Genomic DNA, 5,644 nt, shown 5'->3' on the forward strand with positions numbered 1-5,644 from the left:
ATATATATATATATATATATAGACACACACACACAGAAGTAGTGAGCGAGTGAAACAGAGAGAAAAAGAGAGAGAGAGAGAGAATTACAGTAATGATGAAGAGGGTGAAGCAGATTTTGCTGAGGCCGGAGTTGAAGAAAAGTCATGAACCTATGACACACGCTGTCACAAAGCGTATAACAAACAGTCAGACAGCATTAACTATGAAGTATTTAAGGGGGTCTACTGTCCCAAGATTTAGGCTTCTCATATAAGTATAAACAACGAAAAACAAAAGCAAGAAAACAAGAACAAAAATAAAAGGAGACGGAAATACTATTATACGATTAAATACGATTAAATAATAACTGGAGTGAGCTGGCGACTCCAGCGAGAGTAGAAGTTGGTAAACGGGAGAAAGAATTTATAGTAACATTGTAGAGGGACATAAATAACCCGACTGAAAGAATTAGAAAGATGAGAAACGAAACTAAATTCACCGTGAAACAATGTGTTCTGCTCAGACGATTGGGCAAACGCGTTGTTAGACTCACACATACGTACAAAGCACACACAGCGTACACACACTTAAGGAAACAAATGAGTACATTACAACACACGCTATTCCACGTACAACTTATGTTTATTTATCACACACGCACAAAGCACACGCAGATACACACATGCTCTCACACGTACGCTTACGCTCACGCATATAAACGCACACATGCGTGTACTATGTATATGTGCTTACATCTCTCTCTCTCTCTCTCTCTCTCTCTCTCTCTCTCTATTTATTTACGCGCGCACACATATACTCGTGTGTGGTACATCTAGCTGCACGTGTGTTCGCTCAGCTGTGTGACATACACATCATGCATACATACAAGTATACATCCGTGTGTACAAGTTACATCTTACGCATGTTATCGAGTGTATTCTCCACTTCGCCTTCATGTTTTAAAGGTACTTTTATATACTTACAACTGTATAAGTTCAGTCGTCGTGAATTGTGTCAGTCTTCATTGCTCGTTTGCGCGAACTGTTGTGAACCGCCTTTTCAGTGTTCGAGTTCCAGGGATTTATTTGACGCTGCGCTTACTTCTCCCTTCGACCCATTATCCGACCTCTTTTTATCAGGCTCGACGGTACGCTGTGTCCGCCGTCGTAGACCCGCCTTAATATTGCCTTTGTTTTTCGTTTGTGCTCGCCAGTACGGTATTCGAGCACTTTTCTCAAAGGGGTTCCTTGGTTTTTCTTGACACAGCTAAGAGATATGGATCGGGAAATGCAGCTCACCAATTCTTAATGATACAACAACTCTCACGTTTTTCTTTTTGTTTTATTAAAAAGAATCATTCGGTACGATTGCTTTCCTTTCTTCTACTATTTCTTAATACTTGAGGATGTAAGCCAAAATAAACTTCTAATTTATTGAAATTATGATCCTAATGAGGAAAAATGCTATCTCATATTAATGAAAATTGTCAGCAAGAATAAGCAATGGAGAGAACACCGAAATTTTAATAAAATAACATTTAAATGAAGATGTCGAAGAGGGTTAGCAAGTTTGATCTTGCGCTGAAAATTCTTGGAATTCTTCAATATTACTTGAATCTCATCAGCAAGACGTATTCAGTTCTATCCTTGCGAAGATCTTAGAACGGCTAACAGACTTAGTTCTATGTGTGGAGAACAGTCAAAAGCAATTTAACGTTTCTCAAAGAGGCATTCTGCCTGAAGAACATACAGTTACGTGCAGGTTACCATAAATACGTAGAGAACTGAAAATAGCTAATAGAAACCATAACTCCAATGAGAAACGAGCCTTCTGCGTTAAAAAAAAAACATTCCCGGAAAGGCAAAGGGAGCTTATTCCTGAATTTCAATGATCTCAAAATTAAATGGAATTACACGGGAAAGTGCAGGCTAATCTTTGAGTAATTTAGAAAATTTTCTGCCATTATCTTAACTTGCCCTTTCAGTGAATGTTCTTGACAGACACATGCCAGCGCTTGAATCAAAATAAACTATCTCTATTAATCTCTCTGCAATTAAGTGAATTGTGTTACACTGAGAAGTCTCATAAGATAGAAACATGACTGCTAAAATTCAAACTCACTCTTCCTCCTCTATCTTCTTCAATAAATTTTTGCTTAATTGACACCTCGGGAGTTCTTTTCCTTGTTTCTTGTGAATATAAATTTTCATTAGTGCTATGACATTTTTTTTCACGGGGGCTCTAATTTTAAATAATTAAAAATTATTTTCGGCTATTTCAAGTACGGTTGCTCACATTTATTACTATATTTTTTAACTATGTACTCGACCTAGAGATGAGACACATTGCGGGAAATTTCTTTAGATCTATCTATTTGTATATTATATATACATCTATCTATTTATATATGTATATATTATATAAATATATTTCCGAGTCGTTTTTAAATCTGATCGGATTCATCATTGTCGACTCCCGGGGTATGATGCCGATGTGATAAATCCTATATTCATATATTCATTGGACAGAGACTTACGAAATTTCCATTATGGCCTATCATCACAACCAAGAAACTATTAAAAGAAACTCATTAAGCAAGCCTATAAATGTTCGCTCGACTTACTAGAAATAGTAACCAACTTTACCTCAAATGGTACTTTAAACAGCATCAAAAGATGAGAAGGAAACACTGACTACTGTAGTTTTATGTACACTATGCCCGACAAAAATGGCGGAAAGGTCAAAATTGGTATGTCTTTTATCGTAGGTATGGTTGAGAAGGGCTTACTTGGGGCTAAACAGCATCAATAATAGTAACAACAAAATGAAAATTAAAAAGAAACATCAGCTTATTTATTAACAGCAAGAACAACAACCAATGCAAATGAAATATTTAAGAAAACGGTCGATGGATACGAGAAGATAGTAAGATTGAAGTATGTTGGATAACTGCTGTAGAATGTTAAATTGACAGTAATGTAAAAGATGTTGTTTGAACAGGGAACTCGGTCACCGTAGAAGAAGAAGAAGATGAGAAAAACAACAACAAAAGAACATATGAATGAATACATAAATAAATGTATAAATAAATATATGGAGAGAAGGAAGCAATTTCAGACAAGAGGAAAGAAGAATTGTCTGATTGTTGTTCTATTATTTTCGTTAATCTACTTTTCTTACGCAGAACTGGTGCCGCATTTATAGGAGAAAGTTAAATTAGATACTCTAGATCGAGTGGGTGCTGGCACTCAGATAACATCCTAAATCCTATACTCTCACTTTATTCTTAAATTTCAACGAATCTTTACCGTCATATATTCCCTACCCCAAGTATTATTTTCTGACTTTATTTTTCATTGCCACAATGATGTGATGTATCAGATGTACTACTACATTATACTGTACCACCAGGACTGAAATGAAAAGTCGATGATGAAATGATGGGAACCCACAGGTGCACTCTCTTTGCCGCTATCTCTTGAAGAAACCTTTTCTTTTGTTCTTCGCGCAGCGCTTCTTTAAGTTCACTCGAAATAAATGAATAAATCCGAACATTCACGACAGTAGTTTACGAATTTCTTTGCCACAATTCATATCGTTTATTTCTATGCAATTACCTCCGTTATTTCGATAAACACTTTGTACCAGTATCACCATCGTCACAGTTGTAAGAACTAAAATGACCATATACCCCACTACTATTACCACCACTATCACCAGAATTAATCACCACCACCATCAACAAAGAACAATTTCACTGTTAACCATCAGCAGCTCCATCAGCCTCATAATTATCTGTTATTCTGTTTAACACTCTTCAGTGTCTACTTACATTCCAATTTCTTTTGAGTGGTCGATTATTTATTGATGTGTTATTAAGATGAATCTAACATGAAGTCTATAAAGAGTTTGTTAATATATATAGAAATTATTCATACATACAAATTATGTTTTGTTAATGATTATCAATAATATATATATATAAAGATGATGGAAGCTGCTTATTTTATACTAATCGTGTCCATGAGAAGCTTTTACTTTCCATGAAGTCTTGAAAACTCTCCGGTACTAAAGTTTCGTGTATATAAAATTTCGTGTATATAAAACTGTTTATGATTTCAAGTCAATGAGTTTCCATGATTTTCAGCAATTATATTGAGGAAGAAGTTTATTACCATAATATTTTAAAGGTTACTGTGTACGTTATGTAAGTATTTTCTAGCACACGACATTGCACGAAAAGGGATAAATTCCTTCCCAAGCGAATCTGCAAATTGAATCAGTATCAAAAAGAAACAAATCGATATCTAGTTGAGATAAATCGATACTTAGATGAGCCAAACCTCTTGTGGTCGGTAAACTAAAGGAAAACAGATAAATAAATAGACTCAATATATTACTCTAAAAACGAAAGAGACTTGAAGCCGCCAAATCAGCAAGGTCACTGATGACTGAGACTAAGAACAAAATGATTACATGTGCAATATCTGTCTGTCTGTCTGTCTGTCTGTCTGTCTGTCTGTCTGTCTGTCTCTGTCTCTCTCTCTCTCTCTCTCACTCTTACGCACAAATACACTCTACACACACACACAAACATACACATAGAGGCACGCACACACACACACTCGCGAATGTGTTATGGATGCTCTTCATATATGAACACACCTAAGCCAATCAAGTGTTCAGAAAAAATTTCTCATAAATGCTCGCATTTATACTGCATTTAAGCGCGTCTCTCACACACACGCACGCGAAAGCACACCAACACGTGCATGCATGCAATTATCTATTAATATTCTACATCCATAAATAATCTTCATATGCACGTGTGTCAACTGATGTTTTAAGACACAAGTACACAAAACATGTCCCAATATATTCACACATTATTGCCATGCGCAGGAGTGGTAAGTAGTTTGCTTACGAACCACATGGTTCCGGGTGCATTCCCATTGCGTGGCAACTTGGGTTAGTGTCTTCTACTATAGCCTCGGGCCGACCAAAGCCTTGTGAGTGGATTTGGTAGACGGAAACTGAAAGAAGCCCGTCGTATATATGTATATATATATATATGTATGTATGTGTGTGCATATGTTTGTGTGTCTGTGTTTGTCCCCCAACCGATGGCGGTGTGTTTACGTCCCCGTAACATAGCGGTTCAGCAAAAGAGACCGATAGAATAAGTACTAGGCTTCCAAAGAATAAGTCCTGGGGTCGATTTGCTCGACTAAATGCGGTGCTCCAGCATGGCCGCAGTCAGATGACTGAAACAAATAAAAGAGAGTATGCATAAAATACGACTCTGAGCCTCTCCTTATAAACTTCTTTTCCCACCACTCTACTCAAAATTCAGTCAATTTGATGATATCTACCTGTGTATGGGAATGCAATTGCGTATGCACTCGTGTTTTCGTAGGAAATTAAAATTTCGTTAACAAACTACTACATGTATAGATTGTATGCATACCGCAGCTGCTGGTGTAGATTAATGTAATCAGGTTTTCATTTCCACTTCCATAAGTGTCGAACAGTATTATTTTATGTACGTATTCATAACTAATTAGTATAATTAGTATGTTTCCCTAGATGTATGTTATAACTTTCTAATATAAGTTTTACAGGCGCGCGCACACACATACACACACACACACATACACACACACA

The 5,644-nt window shown here is 36.4% G+C and overlaps 1 protein-coding gene across 1 annotated transcript in view; it reads left to right on the forward strand.

The window, feature by feature from the left end:
- The window catches only part of LOC106880012 (inactive tyrosine-protein kinase 7), a 418,974-nt gene that overhangs the window by 169,350 nt on the left and 243,980 nt on the right, over positions 1-5,644 (forward strand). The window lies entirely within an intron of this gene.

Source organism: Octopus bimaculoides, chromosome 5, assembly GCF_001194135.2.
Source record: "Octopus bimaculoides isolate UCB-OBI-ISO-001 chromosome 5, ASM119413v2, whole genome shotgun sequence".
NCBI lineage: Eukaryota > Metazoa > Mollusca > Cephalopoda > Octopoda > Octopodidae > Octopus > Octopus bimaculoides.